Below are 15,735 nucleotides of genomic sequence, written 5' to 3'. Positions count from 1 at the left end.
ATCCACTACTTAGGCCACTCCTCAGAGCTTTCCATCACCTAACAAAGAGTTACTTCCTGGCATAAACGGGGGCCTTCAGGACACCACTCATGGCATCCTTCCTGACTGGCTGGTTTCTGCTAATCAGTCTCTCAAAATTCTCCCATTTCAACACTATCTACCAGCTTATATGTAGCCGCCAGAGCCAGGATTCAAATACAGGCAGCCTAGCAAAAAAGTACCACACCGTCTCACTCTTTCTATTATGGCCCAGCTGACCAAGAAGGTATTTCAAATTTCATATCATAGGAGCTGGAAAAAATGTTTGACAGTAACTGCTCTTAAAAACTTGAGACAATTAAGCACTGTAAACAATATTGCTGATATTAAGTGAAAGTCTCTGCTTATTACAACTCCATGTTACTTCAGTTCAGTTCAGTACAGTCACTCAGTGGTGTCCGACTCTTTGTGACCCCATGAATCGCAGCATGCCAGGCCTCCCTGTCCATCACCAACTCCCGGAGTTCACTCAAACTCATGTCCATCGAGTCAGTGATGCCATCCAGCCATCTCATCCTCTGTCGTCCCCTTCTCCTCCTGCCCCCAAGCCCTCCCAGCATCAGATGAGCGATCAGTCTTTTCCAATGAGTCAACTCTTCGCATGAGGTGGCCAAAGTACTGGAGTTTCAGCTTTAGCATCAGTCCTTCCAAGGGACTCGCAAGAGTCTTCTCCAACACCACAGTTCAAAAGCATCAATTCTTTGGGGCTCAGCCTTCTTCACAGTCCAACTCTCACATCCAACATGACCACTGGAAATACCATAGCCCTGACTAGACGGACCTTTGTGGGCAAAGTAATGTCTCTGCTTTTCAATATGCTATCTAGATTGGTCATAACTTTCCTTCCAAGGAGTGTCTTTTAATTTCATGGCTGCAATCACCATCTGCAATGATTTTGGAGCCAAAAAAAATAAAGTCTGACACTGTTTCCCCATCTATTTCCCATGAAGTGATGGGACCGGATGCCATGATCTTCGTTTTCTGAATGTTGAGCTTTAAGCCAACTTTTTCACTCTCCTCTTTCACTTTCATCAAGAGGCTTTTTAGTTCCTCTTCATTTTCTGCCATAAGGGTGGTGTCATCTGCATATCTGAGGTGATTGATATTTCTCCCGGCAATCTTGATTCCAGCTTGTGCTTCTTCCAGCCCAGCGTTTGTCATGATGTACTCTGCATATAAGTTAAATAAAGAGGGTGACAATATACAGCCTTGACATACTCCTTTTCCTATTTGGAACCAGTCTGTTGTTCCATGTCCAGTTCTAACTGTTGCTTCCTGACCTGCATACAGATTTCTCAAGAGGCAGATCAGGTGGTCTGGTATTCCCATCTCTTTCAGAATTTTCCACAGTTTATTGTGATCCACACAGTCAAAGGCTTTGGCATAGTCAATAAAGCAGAAATAAATGTTTTTCTGGAACTCTCTTGCTTTTTCCATGATCCAGCAGATGTTGGCAATTTGATCTCTGGTTCCTCTGCCTTTTCTAAAACCAGCTTGAACATCTGGAAGTTCACGGTTCACATATTGCTGAAGCCTGGCTTGAAGAATTATTTTACTAGCGTGTGAAAGTGAAGTTGCTCACTCGTGTCCAACTCTTTGCGACCCCATGGACTGTAGCCTACCAGGCTCCTCCCTCCATGGGATTCTCCAGGCAAGAATACTGGAGTGGGTTGCCATTTTCCTTCTCCAGGGGATCTTCCTGACCCAGGGATCAAACTCGGGTCTCCCATATTCCAAGCAGATGCTTTAACCTCTGAGCCACCAGGTTACTAGCATGTGAGATGAGTGCAATTGTGTAGTAGTTTGAGCATTCTTTAGCATTGCCTTTCTTTGGGATTGGAATGAAAACTGACCTTTTCCAGTGACTATCAATTTAATGGGTAGTCATTTCATGCAATTTAGTCAAACTGTAGTTCAAACAGGAATTCATTAAAAGTGGTAACAACTAAGACCATATTAATAATTCTAAAACTCAACATAAGTTGTGGAAATTATCAGAATGATATGGTAAACTGTTTGTGCTATAATTATTACATTTGTAGAATAAAAGTGAATATATATTTAATTTATATATTGAATTAAATATTAATCTTCTGGTAACATGTTACAGATATTTTAAATATTGGTTTTTGTATATCATTTTCATGCCTAACAGAAAACTTCTAAGACAGCTTGAGCATCTACGGTATCCTCTTCCAAGGATCTAAAAAAGTTTCCTCCACTGAGGATTACAAGTCAGGAAAGACCTATACCACGATATTTTAAGCTATGCTTTACTTTACACATCTTGTACTTATTTCAGTAAGACAAGTGCCTAGACAATACATGATGACATTTACAAGATGACATGAATTATTCTATTCTTCCACAAGTTAGCTGCTAAAAATTTTTCCCATGGTTGACAACTTCCTAAGAAGTCTCTTCTTATTTTATAAAACTTCTTGGCATCAAGAAAGAAGTAAAGAAAAGAAAAAAGTAGGTCTGCAGTAGAAAAGCAATCAACAATATACTTGGTTTATAGCACTTCATCTATTGACAAGATGGACTGCTGAAGTATTGAGTTGGCCAAAAATTTCATTCAGGTTTTTCTGTAACGGTGTATGGAAAAACTTGAATGAACTTTTTGGCCAATCCAATACTTGCCAGACACATTTATGAATATATATAAAACAAAATATGAGACTTTATTCTTCCAATTTGTATCCTCCTTGATCTAAACCCTTTAGAAAATTGAGCAAATAGGAAGAAAGGAAAGGAAACCTTTCTCTGTAATTAAGACAATTAAACAATTACCAAACCAGTTGCATGGCAATCTTCTTACTAAACTTCAATCCTGATTCATAAAATAGTCTACAATTGAGAATGAATCATGACAACCAAATGCTGCAGGCGGTGTGTAATTAGTCGCTCAGTCGTGTCGGACTCTGCCACCCCATGGACTATAGCCCGCCAGGCTCCTCTGCCGTGGGAATTCTCCAGACAAGAATACGGGAGTGGGTTGCCATGCCCTCCATCAGGGGATCTTCCCAACCCAGGGATCAAACCCAGGTCTCCTACATTGCAGGCAGATTCTTTACCATCTAAGCCACCAGGGAAGCCTTAATCCTGACTCATTAAAATAGTTCAAAAAAGAGAATGAATCCTAACAACCAAATGCTGCAGGTAGAGTTACATGCAATTTTAAAAATCTGTTTATATCTGCCCTACACTGAAAATGACAATTATGGAAACATGTTACCTTTTAAGGCTTTTATAATGAGACCTTAGTGTATGCTGTTCTAAATGAACTTATAGAACACAATTTGAAACACCTAGTAAGAGTCATTAAAATCATAGCAAGGCAGCTACTGTACCTTTATGATTTTGCACACTATATAAACAACTACATTACTTAAGATATACAGAAAAGAAACTGATGAAATTTTATTTTTAATATAATTTATAGCAAATTGGAAGTTTGTATCCTTTGACCTACATCTTCCCATCTCCCCACCGCCCTAACCTCTGGTAACCACTACTCTAGTTTTTATTTCTATAAGTTTGGCATTTTTAGATTCTACATATAAGTGACATTATATAATATTTGTCTTCCTCCGACTTATTTCATTTGGTCAACTAACTTTCACAAGGGGTACAAAGCTAATTAAATGGGGAACTGAATTTGGTGTCTAATCAAAAGAAGTGGAAAATGTATGTCTACAAAGACCTACAGGCAAACACTTCATCACTCCAAACTGGAAACAAACCATTAACTGATAAATGGATAAACTGTGCCATATCCACAAAATGCAATACTAACTTAACAAAAACAAAATGTATACCTAAACGCCGTGGGCTTAAACTTTATTTTTCTACCTCAAAGAAAGACTGCGGTAAAATTAAGGTCTTGCCTGCCTGGGGAAAATGTGCAAGTACTCAAAGATGCACTGTGGATGAGACAATGCACTGCCTCGGCTATAATTTCCTACCTGTTCATCCCTACGGTACCATTTTACATTGACAAATAATTGAGAGAGAAAGATCAGGTGAAGTCAATACTGTACACCAAGGATGCAAAAACAGAGTTGGCAATGAAGGGCAGCAGAACATGCCACTCCAAAACACAACTGTAGGAGCTCATCAACATGCCACCATAATTAATGACGTGTTAATTATTTTGAGCGGTAGGCAGTTGAAATCCAGCCAACGCAGGGAGAGGCTTTCTCTGAACTCCACTCTCCGCCTAAAGACAGATCCTCCCAAAGGAACTCAACTGTCATAAATCTCCTCCCCGGGAGTTTCATCAGAGAGGACTGGCTCTTAGCACAGAAAAGACGACTAGAAGCAGACAGTGTACCCAAAGTTCCTCAAAGGTTATCATCGCTCCTATCTATTCTTCTAAGGCCTATTCATCTCTCTTAAAAATCATGTATCTCCCCTGAGAGGCCTGTATCCTTCCTCTGCTTTTCTTGAATTGAGCGGTATCTAATCCTGAATTCTAAAGCTACCACTCTGAGCTCCTCATTTTCCCCTGAGTATCTTCCATGGGTACACAAGGTACACATGTTAATAAACTTCTATTTGTTTCTCTTGTAATCCATCTTTTATTACAAGGGTCTCAGCTAAGAACTAAGAATGGTAGAGAGAAAATTATTTGTCCTCCTGTACAACAACCTACAAGATGGTTCTTAAGAGCTGTCGATACTGAAGAAGAACAATGAAGCTGTCCAATTAAACAGGGGGCAATTCTGCTCCCAGATATGAAAAAGAAGAAAGTATTTTATATTCAAATAATGTCTTCCCTATGACCAGTAGTAATACATTTTAATCCCAAGTATTTAGAAGACAATTAAGAATTTCCATTCAATAAAGTTGTAGCTGGTCAGGAGGGGAATACCATTTTGTGGCAGAATTTCAAGTCATCAGTCATATTTTTACTTGCCCATAACTAATGTAAGTAATCAAAGAGAAAGTAATTTAAACATATGAACATATAATTTATAGCTTGTGAATAATAATAAAACTTTAACTAGACATGAACATGAAATCTAGAAGATAATTACAAAGGCATGTAGCTGTGAGTGAACTCCAAGTATGGAACAGAAAGGAAGTCATTAAAGTCAGGAACATTTCAAAATGTGTTCAGCAAAACAAGGACATCTTTTATAAGTAAACATTTTTAATACATAATTGGTAGTTACCAAACTCAGGGAGGGAGGGGAACTCCTCATTTAGATGTTTTACCTAAAAATGCATTAAGATACACTGTTGCAGTGGTGGTTTAGAAAAGAAAACAGTAGCCTAGCCACACAGTCTAGCCAGAGTGTTCTTGCTCAGTCATGTCCAACTCTTTGTAACCCCACCAGCTGGGGTCCACCCGGCTCCTCTGCCATTGGAATTTTCCAGGCAAGAAAACTGAAGTGGGTTGCCATTTCCTACTCCAGGGCATCTTCCCAACCCAGGGATTGAACCTGTGTCTCTGATATCCTCTGCACTGGCAGGCAGGTTCCTTACCACTGTGCCACCTGGGAAACCCAGCCTAGCCAGTATACTAGCATAACTCTTCTGCATCTAGACCCCAACCACCCAGAATTCTAACGTATGTATGGCCACCTCATTGTAAACAGCAAATTTCAGTCTAATAATTGAATAGGGAAAACATGCATCTACAACAATCCCAAATATATCTATTTAGATGAGACCCAGATGCTATGAAAAGTTGCCAAAACATGTCACGTAATGGTCAAACATGCTTCTAAAATAAGCGCACTATTTGCATCTGAAAATAGCTCCAAATTCTTTGGCCTCAGCCTGAACAAATACTGTTAAACTTAGATAATCTAGTGCTGCCACACTTAACTGGACTACAACCTCTGCAAATCTTCAAGTTTGTTATCTCTCTTTCATTTGCCTTTGTTATTTAGCTCATTCATCACTCACAACATGTCAAATAACACAGCAAATCTTCCTCTCTTTCCTGGAATAATCTATCTGAAGAGATACTCTACGAGTGCTTTTTGTTAAAAATATCAGGATACCTCACCCAAAGGTAAATTCACAAAGCTCAACAATATAGATGAAAATAAGTTACAAATTATGTAGAATTTAGAGTTTTTATTCAAAGAGAATGAAAAACATGGATTACAGAACTATCATTACAACAAAATCTGTATCTTACATATTGTATTATTACTAAAAGAATGTGCATAAAATAAAAAAAATTCTATCTTTAAGCCCATGTTATTATTTATGGAATGCATTACTACATATTTCTCTAAAAAATAAAAACAAATCATATAAAAAATTCTATCCATAAACTTTTTATCAGAGTGACTAATTATAAACAAAAGTCTGCATCATGACTCTTGAAGTTAAAATTACAGAAGGAACTGAGGTTTTAATGATCTCACTATTTCTTTGTCTATATTATTAATTCTATGATGCTATTTTTGCCATCTTGATATGCTTTACTGAAATAACAATACAAATATATCAAGTTACTTCAAGGGTGAAAGACTCTAAAAAATGATAAAAAGAAACTGATGAGAGGAATACATAGCTACATTTTATATCTTAAAAGTACATGTATATGAAAATAGAACTGTAAAAGTGTTACTGATTTCCACCATGCTACACAGCTTAAGTTACTATTAATTTAATTCTTCTTTTGGAGGAAAAGACATTTTTCCTCTGAAAAATCAATCTGGTTGATGTATAATCTTTGTTAGCATCAGCATGTTTTTTAAAAATGCCAACAAAGGAATGATCTACGCATGAAACATGATCTCATTACAGTTGTAACACAAAAGTGAAGGGGTAAATGATATATCCAAGATTGAGGAGCGAACCATTTTCCCTAAGCAAATCAATCAGAAGATTGAGAGTGGAAGTGCTTAAGTATTCAAATGTAACAATGTATTTCACCTGTAAAAAAAGAGAATGCAGTTATTTTCCAAACCTTTTGCATAATTACTTAAGGATAACAAACTTAGATTACAGAGCCAGAGTCTACTAAAACAAAGCGGTAGTATGAGCACTGACATATTCCACTTATTTTTAAAAGCAGATTACCAAAATATGTCTTATCAATTTTTTTATCATATTGTACCACTGAGAGGTAAAAGAAAAGTATAAAATAATAAATGTGTTTTGGGGCCAAAGTACTGCCTACATTATTTAAAAATGTTATCTAGAATTTTTCTAGAAGGATACAAAAGGAATTTATGAATGATGGTTATCTTGTGAGAAGACAGGGAGTCGGCTTCTACTTTACATCAACTGGGATTAACTGACTTTGCTTGGCATACATATACTACTTTTTTTCTTTTCTGACAGTGCAGTTAAGGGCCATTAAGCACTTTCTTCTTTCATATGTTAAAACACTGTTGTTTTTTTTTAATATATATTCCAAGAGTCAACAATGGGTAATCTCAGAGAAACTGTTGAGAGTTTAGACAGGCAAGTTGACTGCTGCTCAATTTAAACATGCCTTCACGTATTTTTCTAAAAAGTATCAGCACCAGCAATGTTAGAGATTTTTTAAAATTTTTGTGGTAAATGCCCAGAGTCTAGTTCATTCCCTAGACCATAGCACACAATCAACAAAAAGAGAATGACTAACGATGATCCCTCAAGGATGTTTCTCAGTTTTCAAAAAAATCCAAAGTTGTTTTGAACAGCACAGACAGGTATTGCAATTAAGAGTATTATGACAGTACTTATGACAGTGCTTCCTATCCCAGTTTAGTCTGTATCCTGATAAGCCCGGCCTTATTCTTTTAAAACTCTTGGTACACAACACAGAATCTGGTAATATTTGCTAAATATTAAGCAATCTAAAAATTTACAAACTTCAAAAGGTTACCATCCCTGAAATTATCATTACTTAAAACCTCTATTAACATTTTTATAGCAATGATATATATAATAAAAAAGATATGTATACACACTCTAAAGATCATAGTTCAAAGATTAATCAACAGACTTACATTTGAATAAAAATGATGCTTTCCAAACCTTGAGGCTCAGCCTCATTTCTCTCAGACCCAGGTAATCTTTGAGTAATCTATATAACTAATTTTAGTTTGCATTTTAGACATACATTTGGGGAAAAAAGTCTTCAGTGACTATGTTGTACTTCTATTCTGTACGTGTAAAGTCTCAAGAGCACTTTTTGATTCTCACACATTCAGCACCCAGGTTCATAATAATCCAAACACTGAATTTTTAGATATGTTATGTTTTCAAGTTAGATTTTTAAAACTGACATAGTAATGCTGGAGTCAACAATCAACTCTTCAGATATCTATGGCCCCAACTAAGCAATAAACCTATAAAAATGAATACTTTAACAGGGAAGCCTGAACAACCAAATTTGCCAAAAGTATGCTCTTGATCTTAATGCTAACAGCTGGCCCTGGAACCTACTCACTTCCTCTGACCAACTCAAGGGCAAATGAAAACAGCAGATGACATGTTCACATCCTTTTGCTGTGCTATATAAGCTTTTAATCTGGAGATGGGTTAAGGAGGAAGTACAGATTCACTGCGATATATCAAAACAGTGTACAACAGGTACAATTCTCAATGCATTAAACTGCTGATAAAAACTTAACATCTGCACATTAGAAAGTTGTGCTTATTAATCTTTTCTGCTGGGACATCTCTTGCTTTATAAGATAAACACGATTTCTACATATTAAAATCCATTTTACATAACCTTTTCAAGAATGCATCTATGCTAAAAATTCAAGGGTCACTTGCATTTGTATTCCATAACTTCCTTTGACTTAGCCCTTTACAAGCTCATTTGTAATGGCAAAAAATATTTTAAATATCCATTAACCTTAACTTCTATGGGATAAGTAGTATGAGGAGTAAAGAAAAAATAAATCAGCCCCCATTCATGAAATGCATGCAAAGAAAAAATAAATACCTAAAAACCATATTAAGTACCCCTCCAACTTCTGATTTATCTGAGTTTCCTGAATTGTAAGAGATACTTAATACTTACGCAATTAAAAATTAAGAACAAACAAACAGGCTTCTCCCTACACATTTTTGAATAATAAAGTCAAGAAAGAAAGGAATAGATTCCAGATAGAAGAAATAAAACTCACAAATGGCAGAGTTGTCAAATACAGTCAGTTAGGAGGAGATGACAACACCAAATTAGGAAAAACCTCTGTATGCAATGGCTGTAAAATTTGGGTTTTTAATTTTGAGGGACATGGTGATAATAAAGAAAAGTTCTCAGCATGTGAGAACCAAATTTACCCATGAGAAGGCAACTTGGATATCAGAGTAAAGAACAGGAGAGGGTCAAGAGAGTAGGTTATATAAAAGCTCAGAGGAGAGCTGATGAGGCCATGGGAACAGAGATTTCGAATCGGCAATCTGCATTTGATTTCCTAGTGGACCAGAGTCTGTGAGAAGACAGAAACAAGGATCAGTCCCAAATTTCCATTTTGGATGACAAATAATGATGCCAACAAAGAGACCAGGAATCAAGGAGCTCAAGCACTGGGGTGTAGAGCAAAAGATAATGAATGTAACGGGGGTGGGATACGCCGGGATCTACAAATCTTTGAATTGGATTGGAATAACCTCATGGTCTACAGAGTTCTGAAGCAAGTATCTGGAGACTCGAGGGTCGCCTTCTGTTGTTAAACTGGCTGTTATGTGTATGTGTGTGAATGAGATTTTCCATTTCTTCTTTTGGCTTCAGTTCTGTCAACTTCTTTTGTATAAAATATGCAGCTCTCTTAGAAATCATATGGGTGCTAATTTGACTCTCAATCCTGAATTTTCTTGTCCTCCTAGTGTTATCTTGCACTAGTGGTTAACTTCCAAATGTTAAATGTTTATCTGTACATTACTTGTTTACTGATAGACAAATTCCTTAAAAAGCCACAGAGCATGCTACAGCATTTCTTTCCATCACTTGGAGTGTGCTTCATAAATTTCTCCCAAATTCTGCGAACCTACATGACAAGCACTTCCTTTAAACTAACTGGCTTCTCTTGATGTCAAATTCTTCCCCTTTCCTAATTGGGTTATTAATATTTAATAAGGCAAGAGTCTGTCCAGAGTTCAGCATTTATTAAAAAAAAAAAAGGTTTAGCCTTCAAGCATCTGACATGTCAATTTCTAAAGCAAAATCTACCTTCCTTTAAGTTTTATAAGTTAAAATCTATCTTCTTAAGTTTTATAAGTTACTTTAGTATTGGTCTTTTTTTTAACCAACTTGATGAATAACTCCTATCCTCCCTTCTCTATGATTTTAGGCACTTTCCCATTCCCTAAGTCATAGACTACTATTCTTATCATTTTTGCTCTTAGATGTCTTTTCAACAAATTCTTCTTTAGGTAGCTTTAAAATTTAAAGCAGTAATTTCTCAAACTTTCAACAGAACAAAATCCTTACGACTTAAGTAAAATCCTGGGAGTCTAACCCAGAAAAGCTCCTTTTCTTTCAAGTATCACAAAAATTTATTCAAAACTTGCATTTTACTGTATTACACATTTAAGTATTAAAATGCTTTAATTCTGTCACAACTTAAATTTTCTTGTCAAAAAGTTTCCAGAAGGAAAAAAAAAAAAAAAACAGGTCTACCTAGAAAGGTCTTTTGCTTCCACACACCACAACTTAGAGTTTAAACACTCAGTGTAAAAGATTTTATACATCATGTGTGTGTGTGCTCAGTTATGTCTGACTCTTTGAGACTCCATGGACTGTAGCCTGCCAGGCTCCTCCATCCATGGAACTTTCCAGGTAAGAATACTGGAGTGGGTTACCATTTCCTACTCCAGGGGATCTTCCCAACCCAGGCATCGAACCTGCGTCTCCTACGGCTCCTGCATTGCAGGCCGATTCTTTACCACTAAGCCACCTGGGACTCGCTTTATACATCGTAATTTCCTTTAAACAAAGTAAAATCTCAAAAAAAACACAAACTTTTAAAGAATACCAAATTAAAAATGCCACAAAACTATAAAAACAAATGTAAAGAAATTAACCTAGGAATCAGACTAATCATTTACCTGGGAGGAGAAAACAGGGGGAATATGGGCAAGATCATATAACTATTTAGGTATACGTTAATAGCCCAATTTGGGGGGACTCTCTTGGTGGCACAGTGGTTAAGACTTTGCCTTCCAAATCAAGGGGTGTGGGTTTGATCCCTGGTTGGGTAAACTAAGATCCCACATGCCTCGTGGCCAAAAAAGCAAAACATAAAACAGAAGCAATACTGTAACAAATTCAATAAAGATTTTTAAAATGGTCCACGTTAAAAAAATATTTTTAAAAATTTGGCTTTTGTTTAGGTGGTAAATGTAGAGGTGCTTATTTTTTTAACTATTAAAATAAAATTAAAACTAATAAAACTAGTAATTACATAAAAGCAGGCTTTGCAATGTTAAGAGCATATAAATCACCATGAATTATTATGAATCAAATGAGCACAGTAAATAAAATTTTTTAAAAAATTTATATATAGATTCAAATTTAGCAAGTATAGGCTTATACTTCAACGTTCCCTCACTCTTACTCTATAAATATATTTACATCATTTTTAAATGACAAGAAAGTTATTTTCTCAATTACTGTACTCTTATCCCCAATCTCTCCCAATTATTTTCTTCCCCCACAATGAGCTTTAAAATTTATGTTTTGTTTTTTTTAACTGCCTAAAAGACTTCTGCAGAATCATTCAGTACCACCATGCAATCTTTCCTGGTTCCTCCATTATTAATTCACTCATCCAATCATCCATTCAATCAGTATCTATAAGAACTGCTATGAGCAAGGTGCTATACTAGGTAATAATACTATAAGGAATAAAGAGGTTATAAACATGAGTTATTGGATCAGCAGAGCTTGCAATTTACTTTAGGCAGATACATTTCTAAACACAATACAATGAGATAGATAATTATAGGGGTACATGCAAAAGTGTTTATCATAAGAAAGAGAGGGCTGCACAGAAGACGTAAATTGAAACAGTGCTTTAATGGGGACACAGGTTAGTGAGGAGGGCATTCCTACAAAAAGTGAGGAGGCTTAAAATAGAACAATAGCTTGTTCAAATAGCTGCAGGCAGCTGTACAGGGCCAGGGCACAGGATACAAAGGAATGTGATAAGAGACAAGCTGGAAAAGCAGGGCTTAAAAAAGCAGACTGGGAGATCTTGGTTTCAGCCTGTCAGTCTTCTTTCCAAAAAGGGCTGCCCCATACAAAGACAGAAACTGCCTCCAGCACAGGACTTCTTAATTTTCTGTGCCATGGACTTTTTCTGGCAGATGGCTGAAGCTGACTGATCCGTTTTTGTGTTTTTATATCATAAAATACACAGAATATCAAGTAATTTTTATAGACACTCCACTCCTAAGGTAGGGAAGCATAACTGTGGGCTGTGTACAGTAACTTTCTTCTGGAAAGTAAAAGAAGGAAGGAGAGGGAAAGAGTAACTTTGCCATGGAGAAGCTTGACGAATGCGTCACTCCAGCCAGGTGGTCCAGGTTAACAGCACTGGTAAGTCATGCCGATAGGCATGTACACTTGGTATGTGCTGAGAATGGTACTCTACCTCTCTGATCTTCCTCTCGAAAACACATCAACCGGCCTCACCACGAGAAAAACATCAGACAAGTCCCACCTGTGGACGCTCTGTAAGAAACTGTCACAACCAAGGGGACCAAAGGAGACATGACTACTCAACGTAATCTGGTGTCCTGGGGAAATCCTGGAAAAGAAAAGGAACACCAGGGAAAACTGAAAAAATGGGTTTCCTTAAAATAAAGTATCAACACTGGTACACCTGTTGTGATAAATGTACCAGACTTGTGTCGGATACGTCAACAACAGCGGAGGCCAGGTGTGGGGTTTACACTACACTACAGTAAGTAAGTAAGTGTTAGTTCTCAGTTGTGCCCGACTCTTTGCGACCCCATGGACTGCAAGCCCACCAGGCTCCTCTGTCCATATACTTGCACTAATTCTGTAAATTCAGAACTGTTTTAAAATAAAACTTGAAAAAATGAGAAACATACATTAAAAAAGAAATTTCACCAAAATAAATATTAAAAAAAAAACAAATTTATGTTGTAATATTTCTGCTTTATTTCCTTTTTTCTTTTCTGTTCTTCTTTATTAATGCATTAAATAACAATATTTACAGACAGCTTAATTGCATAATTTCAAGTGGTATGAATATGAATAGTATTTCAAGCTATATCCCTCCAACTGTTCTATATGAAATTATCTAAGACTACTATAGTGACAGTAAACATACAACTGAGGAAAGGCTAAATCTCATTCAGAATTTAGTAAAAATAAAGATCTTTAACATGTTTCCTATCCAAGTTCAAAGGGCACTGAACTCTACCCTTGGGCTGTAAGAATCATCTTCAAAAGGAAAATAAGTACTAACACTAAATGGACACTGTGTTGAAAGATCTCTAAGTCATTATATACATATTTCATCTTAGGAAAATCCTCACGACAAACGCATCCCACAGATAAGGCAGCTTAAAGAAGTTTGTATAAGGTCATATATACCAAAAACGGATTCAGACTATAGTCTGACCCCAAATGAAGATTCTGACAAAGCACCTCTAAAAACACTTTCTAGACCATCACAGTGGAATTTCTGAGGAAATACCTACTGATTATTCTGTAGTTCACCAACGCTCCTAGTATACAACTTTCTGTTTAGGCAATCAGCCCAAAAGGAAGATGTAACACTTTATAGAGCTCTGTTTAGACTAACAATGATGATCAGCTGCAGCAATAGCAGCTAAACCAAAGAAAAACGGTAGACACAGAAGCTCCCCACTCTTGCACACATCTAAAAAGTAGATTTTTATCTCCTCTTTCCAACTCTAAACACACACACACTTTGTTAATATCCTTCTGGGTGTACGTGTGTGTGTGTCAACCTATATAGGCTTTTTGAGCAAATCTGCCAACATGTAAAATACCTAGGCAATATTTTATTCAGTCTGTGGTAGTTTCTTACTTTATACAAGTTAAGTATTACTAATACTATTTTCTTAGAACTAGAGGCACTCACACAATGATCTATCCTCTAAGGTTCATTTTCAAATGAATGTGTAGGCAAACTTAAAGCAGACTTGCTAAAATTAGTTTGTTTTTAATAATTCATCTATTTCCATCTTATAGTTTCTTAGTTAATAAATGCTACTCTCTGGAATGCATATCCATGTTACACTATAGCTTCCCCCTCTAACATGCCAACCTACCAGAGAATTATAACTAAAGAGGTCCAAATCTGAACCATCTGTCACTTAGCAGCTTTGTCATATTTGACAAATTACTATAAGTCATGTTAGGGTTGTATTTCAAGTCCCTAGGTTTTGAATGTCAGTAATCACTGGCAATTGATAATAACCAGAGATCCTTATTATGTAAGGACTGAAAGAAAAAATGCTTGAATAGTACTGAGCAAAATGTCAAACGTTCATGCAATTTACTTAATTTCGGGTTTTCCTTTTAAGCTGTAAAATTTTCCCTTAGCAATGTTCACAGAGGGCCTTTGCTGAACATTATTTCTCTGATAGTTTTAGCCGATTCTTTAAATAACAAGAGATTTGTTTTAGCAAAGGATTTATCTTTCTTTGGAAGAAGCCAAAATCATCTCCATTTAAGGACACATAAGCAGCTGCTGCAAAAGATTTTAGTTACCCATAAGAAAGTGAAGCAGGCTGAGTTCACTTTGCTATAAGCATTTTAAAAATTAAAAATAACAAGTAGCTTCTCCAGAATTACAGTCGAGATTTAAGAATCAGAATTTGGAGGAGTGGTGATTTTAAGTTAATCTAATATATAAACAAAAAAATTGGGGGGTGGGGGACAGGAAAACGATGCCTGGTTTGTCAAAGGAATTCTTTTCTGTTCTCAGAAGTTCAAAAGATCATTTCATTTACTAAAATTTCATTTACATAGTAAATTTCAGGAAAACAACTACTGCATTAAGTGAGGCACACCATTTTAGAAATACTACTTAAATTTCCAGACACATGCACATCTATCGTCAATAAAGTAGCATTAACTAGGATGCCATTGATCAGTTTTGTGGGATTACATCTTTTTGGCTAGAAAGTTACTCCTGATACTATCAGCTTACTGGAATTTTAGTAAGATTTTATGGCAATTTACTGCAGCTGGTTAAAAAACCTAAATACTTAAATTTGAAAACAACAACTTTTCTTGGGGTGATATCTATCAGTTTAAAAAATGAGAATTAATGTTCGTAAATACATTGCTATTTTTAGAGCACTAATTGAGAAAACAAAAGTGAACTAACTACATTTCTTGGTTCTTACTTTAACTATAAGATAAAGCTAATTTTTTAAAACCAAAATCAGATTTCTCATTCTGGCTTTCTCACACATACTCTCTCCCCCATATACAAATAGGTATGAGAAAAGAATAAGTTGGGAAAAAATAGGAAATTTGATTCTGTGGCAATTTAATTATTATCTTGTTACAAGCTAACATTATGAAGCTTCAGTATAGCAACAACAACTCAATGAAAGCTGTTTGGCTTAAGGCAGTATTATTATTCTCACTCTATTAAAATTCCTATTATTTTAACAATTTTAGTTCTTTAACATTATCACCCTCAGATTACAATTACTTCTGAGCTGAAGATGCATGAACCTTTAAAAAAGAGCTTTCTACCACTCTGAACT

The 15,735-nt window shown here is 36.1% G+C and overlaps 1 protein-coding gene across 2 annotated transcripts in view; it reads right to left on the bottom strand.

The window, feature by feature from the left end:
- Positions 1-15,735, bottom strand: part of CEP85L (centrosomal protein 85kDa-like) — a 150,534-nt gene that overhangs the window by 57,430 nt on the left and 77,369 nt on the right. The window lies entirely within an intron of this gene.

This window comes from Bison bison, unplaced genomic scaffold (assembly GCF_000754665.1).
Source record: "Bison bison bison isolate TAMUID 2011002044 unplaced genomic scaffold, Bison_UMD1.0 scf7180017864473, whole genome shotgun sequence".
NCBI lineage: Eukaryota > Metazoa > Chordata > Mammalia > Artiodactyla > Bovidae > Bison > Bison bison.
Note: the sequence above shows the minus strand (reverse complement) of the source record. Positions and strands in the feature narration are given on the sequence as shown.